This window comes from Mus musculus, chromosome 10, assembly GCF_000001635.26.
Source record: "Mus musculus strain C57BL/6J chromosome 10, GRCm38.p6 C57BL/6J".
Classification (NCBI taxonomy): domain Eukaryota; kingdom Metazoa; phylum Chordata; class Mammalia; order Rodentia; family Muridae; genus Mus; species Mus musculus.
In genome coordinates this window covers 10,154,012-10,168,984 of record NC_000076.6, presented here as the reverse complement: position 1 = coordinate 10,168,984, position 14,973 = coordinate 10,154,012, and the positions used below count along the sequence as shown (strand labels likewise).

Genomic DNA, 14,973 nt, shown 5'->3' with positions numbered 1-14,973 from the left:
CCAGATGTTATCTTAGTTAGGTAATCCCTGTGTCCATTTGGTAATTTGGCTCTCTCTTAGTTCCTCCTACTTGTTATCTCTGCTTTGCGTTAATCTTAACGTCTTCTGCTTATTTCTTCACCAAGGGGGAGCAGGGCGGGGGGAGGGAGGGTATAGGGGACCTTTGGGGATAGCACTTGAAATATATACGAAGAAAATATCTAATAAAAAAAATGGACTACCTCACAGCTCACATATGTTCCTAGAAACTAGAGACCCTGGAGTATCTTCACTGAGATGAGGTAGGTCATTCTGAAGCAAAAGTTAAGTGGTCATGGGAGAGGAACACATATTTAGACAACCCCAAATACCATGTTCCAAGGCGGTTACAGATTGATGAAGTTTATATAGTAACAGAAAGAAAGTCCTGTGTCCAGGTAGCTCTTAAACACATTAGAAGATGCATCAAGTACAACAGTAAAAGCCAAGCGGACACCCTTCAGTTATAGCCTCCATGTTCTTTGGTGGGATGCTTATCATTCTGGTTGGGCTAGAGCATTGTTAAATTAATGCATTCAAAAAGTTTATCTTTTAGACACAGGACCTTAGATCAGACATAGAGGTGGGCAAGGCATAGTGTTTAAAATGGTCCCAGATGAATGTCACAAGGCTTTGGATCTGCAATATTCCAACCCCTTCATAGTCACTGAAGTGGAGGACTTAGCATTCTTCTGGGAACTTGTATTCACAGAGTTTTCATATGACTTGCAGCATTTATAGGCTGTGTCCTGTAGCTCAAGTGCCCTTTGGAGGGGCAACTGTCTGCCACTGCTTCCTGTTTACCTGCTCTTCCTTGAGTTAGAATGCTTTTATTTGAAAGAATCTGAAGAGAATCTCATATTGACAAGACGATGCTTTGTCGTTTGCTTCACATTTGAACTAGGAAGTACTCACTATCTTCCTGTACGCCCAGGGAGGGTCATGATCTTAGTCTCCTTTGCTGAACTTCAGGGCCACTTTTAGGAGCATCCTCCATTACACTTTCCTTGTATTATTTGCCTTTAATTCTCCAAAAGAAGAGAGAGAGTTGAATGTGTCTGTTAGGCACCATCATGCCAAAATGTCTCTGGCTGTTCCTAAGCAGTGGGTGGATGTACCACCCTTAGGTAAACATTCCATTTGTAAGGTGGCCCAGTGACCTGCTGCTGCTGGGATGGGACCACTTGGTGATTTTCAATGGTATGCTCTTCTGAAGAAGCTATTACTATTAGTGATGTGAGTGAGGGTCTAGATTTCTTCTCTAGCAATTTCTTCCTACATATGCATTTATAGATCCATATGAGAACTACCCAGTGCTCCTCAAGACCTTTTGACCCTTAAGTTATTATAAAAATTTCAAGTAATTAGTGATCAAGGATTCTTGGGCTTGTGTAGAGCATTATTCTAGATGTTGGGAAAACAGCTATTGATGCCACAGAAAAAAATGAGTAATAAAATTCTGGCAGGAATAGAAATTTTGTTCCAGATGGTTCAAATAAAATGATTATAATAGCAAAGCCTACTCAGATATGTTGGGAAATGTTTAAGAAATGAAGAACAGAGCTTACATCACCTTAGGCCTAGCAATGGGAAGTAGCAACTGCCACATAAAATGTCCAAGGTGCAATTACGGAATCTGATGACCCTAGATTGTTTTGTTTATTCCTGGAATTTTTCTCGCATTCTAATTTTTATATTTTTACTCTTTGCTGCAGCATTCTGAAGGTGTCCATTCTGGTGGGTTTGAGGCTTCCTTTAATATGTGGCATTCATGCTGAAGCTTTTCTGACCATGTTGTCTGGTGTTATATATACCTAGAACAGAATGAAATTAGTGGGTTGGTAGGTCTAAAGTCAAGAAGTCTATGTAGTTTAGTCTGATAGATTTATTGTTTCCCCCTTGTTTTTTTGAGTGGTATCACATTAGATGTGTCTCTTTTCAAAGCTTATACTTAAATGATCCATGCCACTTTATAGTGTTTCTCAGCATATTTGTCTCCCCTTTCCCTTCCTCTTCCCCTCCTCCTCCTCCTTCTCTCTTATCTTGTACTTTCTCTCTGTCCCCAAATCCATTCATTTTTAATGATTTTAAGTAAACTAAATTTAACAGAGCTTATTAGAACAGGGGCTGATTCAAGGTTCAGGCAACACTCGGAGTGAGGAGAGGTTCAGAGAGATGGATGTACCATGGAAGCATGGGCCTGCATGGATGAACACAAAAAGATACCCAAAATAACCCAATGATTAGCATGGGAAGCCCCTGCCTGGTTAGAGGTTTGGCGATTGCTGCCTTCAGTTGGCTCAATAGGAACATGACATCTGACAACACAACGACCTTTCTGCACATTTCTCCTCACTTCCAGCCAGTGTAATGCTGTTATAATGTTTGGATATTTTCACCTGGTGCTAGCACACAGACAGGGGTATAAATTCACCACTTTGGAATTCTGATCACATAAACATTGGCCTGTATTGTTCAATTTTCACATTCATCAGCCTCTTTCTCTGAATCCAGTTGTTTGTTAACCTATATAACACTTTCATCAAACTTTAAATTCATTAATTACTGTAGTAGTGATTTAAAAACTTATAACCCAAAAACTAAAGTGCCTTAAATAATTTAATATTAATTTTACCAAATGTCAGTGCCCTGCTATGAAGCGCAATAGACTAAATGTGTCTGCTATTTCTATCTCCATTAATCTACTCATCTGCCATAAACTAGGCTGTGATCTTAGAAATAAACCACATTTGTTTGTCTCAAAGCAGTCTTGAATTATAACTCCAAGGAATATCAACATGCTCTGTAAAGGATATAGATACTTACCCTAACACCTGTTAAGAGTAACCACAAGACTGTGGTATTAAAAATTGTCTGATATTAATTTAAAAAGGAACAAAATGACTTGCATACCACGAGATCTGTGAAATAGCCATATCTCAGAATTTAATTCATAACAAAGATGATGATACTCATCATCCTGCTTAGCAAAGGATGATAGGAAAGCTGCTCATAAATGGGAAAACACACACCATTATTACATGCCAAAATGGAATGCTGAAATATTAAAGAAATAAATCAAGAAGACTCATAAAGAGTGAACATATTATGCCTTAGGGATAGGGAATAACTTTCAAATGATTCTCACAAAACATCAGTTATTAGATTCAGTCCCACCAAAATTAGGAAATATTTTTGAGGGTAAAATTAGCAGAAATATGTCAGAGACATTTCATATGTCTAAAATGACAGGGAAACAATCATCCAGACTGTACATAATATTCACTCTTATGAGATGGAAATCCCAACTTTTAAATATAGAAAAAGATGTTTGGGTCAATTTGCAGCTAAATAAATCCAAAGGCTTCACAAAAATATGTAAACAGATGTTTAAACCATTAGTAATCAGAGAAATGTGATTTTGAAACAATGAAAATGTCATGTTAGACTTACTAGATCCTAGATAGAATGTTCAGTGGAAAAACTAAGAAACACAATATCACTTAATGTATTACTCAGAGCTTTACAAGAGAATATGGCACCAGGTATATGTTGCAGAATTGGGAAGAAAGGGCTACCTAGGGCTTTACAAAGACAAATGGTTAATTGACTGAAAGTGCACCAGAAGGCCAAGAAAACTTTAGCTCATTAACACAGAACAAACCATAACACAGAGACCACAAATAAGATTCCCTAAGTCATCCTAGATTCCTACCTCTCTCACAGGAGTCCCACCTATAGGACATCTGGTGTGGAAGCCTACAATTATCCAAGTCCTGTTTCGCTGTGAGTTCCTAAGGTCCTCAAAACCCTACTGAGCAGTGCTAGTCTGGATTCTCCAGAGCAGTAGGTCTCAACCTTTCTAATGCTGCAAAGCTTTAATACAGTTCCTTGTATTGTAGTGATTCCCCAACCATAACATTTTTTGTTGCCGCCTCAAAACTGTAAGTTTGCTGCTGTTATGAATTGTAATGTAAATATCTGATATATAGGATATCTGTGAAAGGGTCACATGATACCACTGATCTAGAGGAAAATGAACATTATATATTGTTGATTTCCTAGGTTGGCTTATTAACATAGAAAACTGGATAACCCCAAAATAGTTGTCTGCTTGCAATAGACAATGTTGCTATACAATGTTTGGTAGCTATTCAGTCTAAGAAGCCAGAGGGCTCTAAAAGGGGGAGTTAGGGATGAGGTCCTACTCTGAGGCTGAAGTTGTGGAAACTCCCTGGTCTGGCTCATTTTGAAAGGCTAAAGAAGCTGGAGACTGACGTCAGGAGGGACAGAAGCAGCAACAGACAGTGACTCTTGTGAAGAGTGAAGCCTGCATGAGCTGGCTAGCTTTAAGAAAATTAGCACACAGGCATTAGGTGTACAATGGCATTGTCAAGCAATGTTTCTGGAGGTTCTTCTCTCTCATCTCTCTCATCACTGCTACTCCTGATGTCTGCTATAACTCCTCACCTAGTCACTTTTCCTCTTTCCTGACCTCTGTGTCCTTGTACATCCTCCCCCCATCCTGTGTTTCCTCATCACTTATTTTTACATTTGCTATCCCCCTCTTTATGGTCTGTGATGGTTTGAATGAAAATGGTATGTTTATAGGGAGTGGCACTATTAGGAGGTGTGGCCTTATTGGAGTAGACATGGTCTTATTGGGAGAAGTATGTCACTGGATGGGTGCTTTGAGGTTTTAGATGCTCAAGTCAGGTCCATTGTCATGCTCTCTTCATGCTGCATGCTGATCCAGATGTAGAACTCTGAGTACCTTCTTCAGCACCATGTATGCTTGCATAACACTATCCTGTAGGCCATGAAGATAATGGACCAAACCTCTGAAACTCTAAGCTAGCCCCAGTTAAATGTTTTCCTTATTAAAATTTCTATGGTCATGGTGTCTCTTCACAGCAATAGAAACCTGGACTAAGACAGGGTCTCTTCGTATTCATAACCCTCTGCTCAGCCCACCTACTCACATACTCCATATACTAGGAGCCCCAGGTGGGGGAGGGGTATGTGATTTGTCTCTCTGATCTTGGGTCACTTCAGAGATACTTTCCAAAGATTTTATATCACTTGGCAGAAGAAAGTGAGACTGTTGCTTAGATTACATTTTAACAGCATAAGCAATATTTAATCCAAAATATGTATTTCTAAAGACATGATTTTGATATAAACTAGAAGACCTAGGATTCTAAAGACTAGGTAGGCTGGGCATACAACAGGTTGGTTTTTATTTTTTAAAATTTTTTTTTATTGGTTAATTTGTTAGTTTAAATTTCAAATGTTATCCCCTTGCCAATTTCCCTTCAGAAAAACCCCCCATTTCACCCCTCTCCCTGCCTCCAGGAGGGTGCTCCCCAACCCACTCACCCACTCCTGCCCCACTTCCCTGGCATTCCCTTATGCTGGGGAATCAAGCCTTCACAGAACCAAGGGCCTCCCCTCCCTTTGGTGCAAAACAAAGCTGTCCTTTGCTACAGATGTGGCTAGAGCCATGGGTTCCTCCGTGTATATTCTTTGGTTGGTTGTTTAGTTTCTTGGTGCTCTGGGAGAGAGAACTTGTAGAGACCATATCCAGAGGTTAGACATGGCCCCAAGTTGAGGGATGAGGTCACTCACCCTTCTCAAAATTTTAACCCAGAATTGCTCCTGTCTAAAGGAATACAGGGACAAAGAGTGGAGCAGAAATTGAAGGAAAGGCCATCCAGAGACTTCCCCACCTGGGGATCTGTTGGGAACAAAATAAAGGGGCGGGGGGCCTGGTGGCCCTGGGGAAGAACAGAAGGAAAATGATGCCCATGCCCTGCCAGTGTTTCCCTATTCTCTGGTCAGTCAGGCATGGGAGGGCTGCTACCTACCCTATCCACTCATCCCTGGGTGGGCATTCCTCTATCCCACTCTTCAGGGGTTGGCCAAGGGGCAGCCCTGCCTGGAGAACCCTCCCCCCCCACCCCCCCGGAGCTACTTTGCTAAAGCTACCAGGGTTGTGGGAGAGAGGGAATAGGGGAAGAAGTTCCCAACACTGACCAGAGTGCACAGTGGAACTTGAAGGAGCAGAGCAGAGACTCTATGGTTGAAGATCTTTATTATAGAAATGCAGGGGGAAAGAGAGAAGGTAGAAGAGAGAGAGAGAGAGAGAGAGAGAGAGAGAGAGAGAGAGAGAGAGAGAGAAAGAAGAAGAAGAAGAAGACAGAAAGAGAAAGAGAAAGAGAAAGAGAAAGACGGAAAGGGAGAGGGAAGAGGAGAGAGGAGTGAGAGGAGTGAGAGGTAGAGGAACAAAGGAGTAAGAGAGCAAGGTGGGGGCTGAGCACCCTTTTTTATGATCTTCACTGTTGCTAGGTAACTGGGGACAAGTTTAGCCTGAAGGTCAGAAGCTTGGGCCATTGCTTACATGACTACTGACCATGCTTTTCTTGTGGGGGCTGTGGGAGGTGGTACCTTAGGCAGGGGCCAGACTTCCAGGAGCACGAGGGAACGCCTACAGTGTCACATAGGTGAATTATGACCATCAGGGTTCAGACCTCAGCTCTACTGGAGACCAGCCTGCAGTTCTCCTCAGGGATCCATCCAGTATGCAGCCAGCAAACCCAGACACTTGCTGAAGCCAAGAAGTGCATGCTGACAGGACCCGGATATGAATGTCTCCTGAGAGGCTCTGCCAGAGCTTAACTGAAACAGGTTGTTTTTTAAAATGAGTTTGTTAAAAAAAAAATCTTTTCTCTGCTTATAACTATGTGTGTATGTATATATACATATACATATGTATTTCTTAAATACATAAATATATATATATTGTACTTGTGTTTTTATGACATAGTACAAATTGACTTATAAGTAGGTAGTCACATTAATTAAATCTTTTAATTTAGCCCAAATTCATTTTAACTTATACTATAATTAAAAATTTAAAGAACTGGTCATCCAGTCTTAGTCAAATGTTATTTGGTTAATCGCTGCCTCAGCCCTGATTTGACAAGTGTCTAAATATAGTCCTCTTGCTTAGCTTGGTTCTCAAGACACAGAAGCTTGTGCCCCAAGTCACAGTGTCACCCTCATGGACATTGACCTCATCATTTCTAATATATATATACACACATATACATATATATATATATATTAATTTGGAATGGATGTAACATTTATTTTTTAATAGCAATGTTTTTAGAAATATAGTTAAGTGATCTACGTTTTGTCAAAATATTTGTTCATAGTGGCTATTAAGTGTTTTAGGCTTTTAGTTAAGAAAATGCATCGTAAATCAGTTTTATTTGGGAGATAAATAACACTGAAGAGCTTTCTAAAAGTTATTCTGTTTCCATAAACACTTTCTTATATATAGGCAAATATACAAAATCATACATATTACATACACACACACACATATATATTGTATTAGTCAGGGTTCTCTAGAGTCACAGAACTTATGGATAGTCTCTAGATAATAAAGGAATTTATTGATGACTTACAGTCGGCAGCCCAATTCCCAACAATGGTTCAGTCGCAGCTGTGAATGGAAGTGCAAGGATCTAGCAGTTACTCAGTCTCACACAGCAAGCAGGCAAAGGAGCAAGAGCTAGAGCTAGACTCCCTTCTTTCAATGTCCTTATATTGTCTCCAGCAGAAGGTGTAGCCCAGATTAAAGGTGTGTTCCACCACATCCTTAATCCCAGATGAAAAGGTGTAGCGCAGATTAAAGGTGTGTTCCTTAAACTCGGAGATTTAATCTTCTGGAATCCATAGCCACTATGGCTCAAGATTTCCATACCAAGATCCAGATAAGGATCTCCAAGCCTCCAGATAAGGGTCACTGGTGAGCCTTCCAATTCTGGATTGTAGTTCATTCCAAATATAGTTAAGTTGACAACCAGGAATAGCCACTATATATATATGTGTGTGTGTGTGTGTGTGTGTGTGTGTGTGTGTGTGTGTGTGTATGTATATATATATGCACATACATAAAAAGACTTGAAATAAAGTTATCCTATATGAGGACGACTTATCCTGAATGAAGCAAGGCAGGGGTTGATGTAAACTCATAGGAGCTATGATAGCATGCATGAGCCCTGCGTAAGCTCAAGACAGAAACCTGTCTCTGTCAAGGTATGCCTTAGTATTTATATAATAGCTGAATTTTAAAACATGATTTTTTTTCTATATTGGTGTAACTGACCTTCTGTGTATGGTTGGAAGCTGAGATAGGGAGAAAAGAAATTGTATTTTTACCTCTTTCTTCTAATATCAGCCAAGCTCTAGCCATCCCACCCACCTTTCCATGTTCTACAGTTCTGGAGAATCACCTGTCCTTTTGTACAAAAAAGCCATGGAGACCATGTTAGGTGTGCTCTAACCAGTGTACAGTTGCCAAGAGGAAGATCACTGCAGAGTGGAAATGCAAGCCCAGCCATGGTAAACATTGCCTCTGTCTCATTCTCAACAGGTGAAATAGAGGGGGGAAAATTCTAAAATAGAAAGAAGTAATGGGGGCAAAAAGACTCATTCCAAGCCCAGACACTCATCTGCTTTTGACAGTAAAACAAAACCAAGCAAAGCAAAGCAAAACAGAGCAAAATATTAATTTTGGTCATCTGTACATTATTAAACACAAAGCAGGAAAATATAACCAAAGACTATGATGATTTGTGCAAAAGAGAACAATGATAAAGTAGCTTATAAAAGGGATGAATGGAAACTTTGGCCTTGTGCATGTCTTTGCATTGAATCATATATATGAACTTCTAACACATAAGATGCTACAATGACAGTAACTCCAGCTACAATATAAGGATAAGCTCCGTTTAGACAGATTGTTTACATCTGTCAGTAATGTAACTCTATGCTCTGGTTTTCTTTTATATATATTTGATACTGTTGGTTCTCAGTGCTCACAAATTCACACCAACTTCCAATTAATTTCTTCTACCAATCTTTTACCACATCCTTAAAATATGTATGCATATGTGTATATATGTATATATGTATGTGTGTATATATATGTGTGTGTAATATATGTGATATATATATCCTGAAAAAAGTTGTTTTTAGGACCACAGCTCCCGAGAGTTATGACAGACTAGTAGTAACTTTAAAAAGAATGTGTCCAGATAACACGTGGAAGAAGCCAGCTTGCCAAGGGAAACTTGAAGCCTTTCCTTATCTGGGCATCAGGTAACCAACAAAGCATGCACAAAATAAAGCTGATAGAGGACAAGTTGGGGGCTATAAAAGACCACACACTGCAGCCAGATGTATTGGGGCTGTTTCCTCAACTCACTAGCCTGCTTCCATTTGGGAGAGAAATTTTCTCACCTCTTTCTTAGTAAGCTGTGTATTTCTATTCCATATCTAACTTTTCCCCCTCCTCCCCTCCTGGAATCCCAGATTTTCACCTACCCTGTTCTATGTCTTACTTTAAAATCTATTGTACTGTCTGTGAGCTTTAAAAATTGTACCTTCCATATTAATTCCCTTCCCTACGCATGTAATGACTCCATTTTCTCTACAGTTGAATGAAATTCCATCATGTATGTATACTACATTTTCATTATCTATTCATCTATTGATGGGTCTCTATACTGGTTCCATTTCCTTCTATTGTAAGTAGAGAACAATCCACATGGATATGCTTGGATGCTCACAGTAGGAAATGGAATCCTTTGGGTATACACCAAGGGGTGATATCTGTGGGCCATGTAGTGTTTCTCTTTCAAACCTTTTGAGAAACCTCAATACTAATTTCTGGTCTGATATTCTCTTACTTCACTTATTCCAAGAGAACATCCAGGCTGTTGACTACCTGAATTCAGGATGGTTCTTTCCTCTTCAGTTGCTCTCCCAAGGCCAGTTCTTTCAAGAAATGCCCATGCCTACATGTGGAAGTGTGCTTTAGTACATTCTTAGCCATCTTTCAGTCTGGTCTATGGGAGAAGTAAGATTGGCTGCCCCTTCCTTCATTTGTAGAGAAGGTTGAACTGGAGTGCCTTTTCTTCTGGGTTTACCATGGTTTCTAGTTTGTAGAAATCTAAAAATGGAATAAATAAGCAATGATTGAATACATCATGTCTAAAGGAAAAAATTGGGTTAACTAAAAATTTTTTCTCTCATTTTCTTATACTGCTTTTCCCATTGTCACTTAACTGGAGTCACTTTCAGTGAAGGGACATAGTAGAAAACAAGTGAGAAATATTTTGGAAGTGAATAATGTTTAGGCCACAAACGATTATATTTGCAAAATCAGATAAAAAAAAAGTCTCATCACACTAAAAGAAGACAAATGCCAGCCAAACTTTCAATTACCATAGATGGAGAAACCAAAGTATTCCATGACAAAACCAAATTCACACATTATCTTTCCACGAATCCAGCCCTTCAAAGGATAATAACAGAAAAAAACCAATACAAGGACAGAAACTATGCCCTAGAAAAAAGCAAGAAAGTAATCCTTCAACAAGCCTAAAACAAGACAGCCACAAGAACAGAATGCCAACACTAACAACAAAAATAATAGGAAGCAACAATTACTTTTCTTTAATATCTCTTAATATCAATGGACTCAATTCCCCAATAAAAAGACATAGACTAACAGACTGGCTACACAAACAGGACCCAAAATTTTGCTGCTTAGAGGAAACCCATCTCAGGGAAAAAGAAAGACACTACCTCAGAGTGAAAGGCTGGAAAACAACTCTCCAAGCAAATGGTCTGAAGAAACAAGCTGGAGTAGCCATTCTCATATCAAATAAAATTGACTTCCAACCAAAAGTTATCGAAAAAGACAAGGAGGGGCACTTCATACTCATCAAAGGTAAAATCTTCCAAGAGGAACTCTCAATTCTGAATATCTATGCTCCAAATGCACCTCACACAATAATAGTGGGAGACTTCAACACACCACTTTCATCAATGGACAGATCGTGGAAACAGAAACTAAACAGGGACACAGTGAAACTAACAGAAGTTATGAAACAAATGGACTTAACAGATATCTACAGAACATTTTATCCTAAAACAAAAGGATATACCTTCTTATCAACACCTCATGGTACCTTCTCGAAAACTGATCATATAATTGGTCACAAAACAGGCCTTAACAGATACAAAAATATTGAAATTGCCCCATGCATCCTATCAGTTCACCATGGACTAAGGCTGATCTTTAATAACAATGTAAATAATAGAAAGCCAACATTCACGTGGAAACTGAACAACACTCTTCTCAATGATACCTTGGTCAAAGAAGGAATAAAGAAAGAAATTAAAGACTTTTTAGAGTTTAATGAAAATGAAACCACAACATACCCAAACTTATGGGACACAATCAAAGGATTTCTAAGAGGGAAACTCATAGCTCTGAGTGCCTCCAAAAAGAAACTAGACAGAGAACACACTAGCAGCTTGACAAAACACCTAAAAGCTCTAGAACAAAAGGAAGCAAATTCACCCAAGAGGAATAGACAGCAGAAAATAATCAAACTCAGGGGTGAAATCAACCAAGTGGAAACAAGAAGAACTATTCAAAGAATCAACCAAACCAGGAGCTGGTTCTTTGAGAAAATCAACAAGATAGATAAACCCTTAGCCAGACTCACTAGAGGGCACAGGGACAGTATCCTAATTAACAAAATCAGAAATGAAAAGGGAGACATAACAAGAGATACTGAAGAAATCCAAAACACCATCAGATCCTTCTACAAAAGGCTATACTCAACAAAACTGGAGAACCTGGATGAAATGGACAAATTTCTAGACAGATCCCAGGTACCAAAGTTAATTCAGGATCAGATTAATGATCTAAACAGTCCTATATCCCCTAAAGAAATAGAAGCAGTCATTAATAGTTTCCCAACCAAAAAAGGCCCAGGACCAGATGGGTTTAGTGTAGAGTTCTATCAGACCTTCAAAGAAGATCTAATTCCAGTTCTTCACAAACTATTCCACAAAATAGAAGCAGAAGGTACTCTACCCAATTCATTGTATGAAGCCACAATTACTCTGATCCCTAAACCACAGAAAGAACCAACAAAGATAGAGAACTTCAAACCAATTTCCCTTATGAATATCGATGCAAAAATACTCAATAAAATTCTCGCTAACTGAATCCAAGAACACATCAAATCAATCATCCATCCTAACTAAGTAGGTTTCATTCCAGGGATGCAGGGATGGTTTAATATCCAGAAATCCATCAATATAATCTACTATATAAACAAACTCAAAGACAAAAACCACATGATCATCTCGTTAGATGTGGAGAAAGCATTTGACAAAATTCAATACCCATTCATGAAAAAAGTCTTGGAAAGATCAGGAAATCGAGGCCCATACCTAAACATGATAAAAGCAATCTACAGCAAACCAGGAGCCAACATCAAAGTAAATGGTGAGAAACTGGAAGCAATCCCACTAAAATCAGGGACTAGACAAGGCTGCCCACTTTCTCCCTACCTATTTAACATAGTACTCAAAGTCCAGCCAGAGCAATTGGACAACAAAAGGAGATCAAGGGGATACAAATTGGAAAGGAAGAAGTCAAAATATCACTTTTTGCAGATGATATGATAGTATATATAAGTGACTCTAAAAATTCCACCAAAGAACTCCTAAACCTGACAAACAGCTTCAGTGAAGTAGCTGGATATAAAATTAACTCAAACAAGTCAATGGCCTTTCTCTACACAAAGGATACACAGGCTGAGAAAGAATTCAGGGAAACAACACCCTTCACAATAGTCACAAATAATATAAAATATCTTGGCATGACTCTAACTAAGAAAGTTAAAGATCTCTATGATAAGAACTTCAAGTCTCTGAAAAGAAAGAAATTAAAGAAAATCTCAGAAGATAGAAAGATCTCCCATGCTCATGGATTGGCAGGATTAATATAGTAAAATGGCTATCTTTCCAAAAGCAATCTACACATTCAATGCAATCCCCATCAAAATTCCAACTCAATTCTTCAATGAATTAGAAAGGGCAATCTTCAAATTTATCTGGAATAACAAAAAACCTAGGATAACAAAAACTTTCTCAAGGATAAAAGAACCTCTGGTGGAATCACCACACCTGACCTAAAGTTGTACTACAGAGCAATTGTGATTAAAAACTGCATGCTACTGGTATAGAGACAGACAAGTAGACCAATGGAATAGAATTGAAGACCCAGAAATGAACCCACACACCTATGGTCACCTGATCTTCGACAAGGGAGCTAAAACCATCCAGTGGAAAAAAGACAGCATTTTCAACAAATGATGCTGGCACAACTGGCAGTTATCATGTAGAAGAATGTGAATTGACCCAATCCTATCTCCTTGTACTAAGGTCAAATCTAAGTGGATCAAGGAACTCCACATAAAACCAGAGACAGTGAAACTTATAAACTAGAAAGTGGGGAAAAGCCTCGAAGATATGGGCACAGGGGGAAAATTCCTGAACAGAACGGCAATGGCTTGTGCTGTAAGATCAAGAATTGACAAATGGGACCTCATAAAGTTGCAAAGCTTCTTTAAGGCAAAAGACACCGTCAATAAGACAAGAAGGCTACCAACAGATTGGGAAAGGATCTTTACCTATCCTAAATAAGATAGGGGACTGATATCCAATATATATAAAGAACTCAAGAAGGTGGCCTCCAGAAAATCAAATAACCCCATTAAAAGTGGGGCACAGAGCTAAACTAAGAATTCTCAACAGAGGAATACTGAATGGCTGAGAAGCACCTGAAAAAAATATTCAGCATCCTTAATCACCAGGGAAATGCAAATCAAAACAACTCTGAGATTCCACCTCACACCAGTCAGAATGGCTAAGATCAAAAATTCAGGTGACAGCAGATGCTGGCAAGGATGTGTAGAAAGAGGAACACTCCTCAATTGCTGGTGGGATTGCAAGCTTGTACACAGACTCTGGAAATCAGACTGGCGGTTCCTCAGAAAATTGGACATAGTCCTACTGGAGGATCCCGCAACACCTCTCCTGGGAATATATCCAGAAGATGTTCTAACTTGTACTAAGGACACATGCTACAATATGTTCATAGCAGCCTTATTTATAATAGCCAGAAGCTGGAAAGAATCCAGATGCCCCTCAACAGAGGAATGGATACAGAAAATGTGGTACATTTACACAATGGAGTACTACTCAGCTATTAAAAAGAATGAATTTATGAAATTTCTAGACAAATGGATGGACCTGGAGGGCATCATCCTGAGTGAGGTAACCCAATCAGAAAAGAACTCATTTGATATGTACTCACTGATAAGTGGATATTAGCCCAGAAACTTAGAATACCCAAGATACAAGATACAATTTGTAAAACACATGAAACTCAAGAAGAGCGAAGTCCAAAGTGTGGACACTTTGCCCCTTCTTAGAATTGGGAACAAAACACCCATGGAAGGAGTTACAGAGACAACGTTTGGAGCTGAGACAAAAGGATGGACCATCTAGAGACTGCCATATCTGGGGATCCATCCCATAATCAGCCTCCAAATGCTGACACCATTGCACACACTAGCAAGATTTTGCTGAAAGGACCCAGATATAGCTGTCTCTTGTGAGGTTATGCTGGGGCCTAGCAAACACAGAAGTGGATGCTCACAGTCAGCTATTGGATGGATCACAGGGCCCCCAATGGAGGAGCTAGAGAAAGTACCCAAGGAGCTAGAGGGGTCTGCAACACTATAGGTGGAACAATATGAACTAACCAGTATTCCTGGAGCTTGTGTCTCTAGCTGCATATGTATCAGAAGATAGCCTAGTTGGCCATCATTGGAAAGAGAGGCCCATTGGTCATGCAAACTTTATATGCCTCAGGACAGGGGAACACCAGGGCCAAGAAGTGGGAGTGGGTGGGTAGTGCAGTGTGTTGGGGGGAGGGGGAGGGTATGGGGGAACTTTTGAGATAGCATTGGAAATGTAAATGGAGAAAATATCTAATAAATAAAAAAA

At 39.4% G+C, this 14,973-nt stretch overlaps 1 long non-coding RNA gene across 5 annotated transcripts in view; it reads right to left on the bottom strand.

Annotated features, from left to right (window-relative positions):
* Positions 1-365: 365 nt before the first annotated feature.
* Positions 366-14,973, bottom strand: part of Gm28905 — a 192,673-nt gene continuing 178,065 nt past the window's right edge. For 2 of the 5 annotated variants that reach the window (XR_003948829.1, XR_380112.2), the window contains 2 exons: positions 9,821-10,045; positions 366-1,832 (listed from right to left, as the gene is read on the bottom strand). This is a non-coding gene — a long non-coding RNA (predicted gene 28905). Of the gene's footprint in view, positions 1,833-7,265; positions 10,046-14,973 lie in introns of those variants that run through there. The other 3 variants (XR_871454.3, XR_871453.3, XR_871455.3) reach the window with 2 other exon arrangements.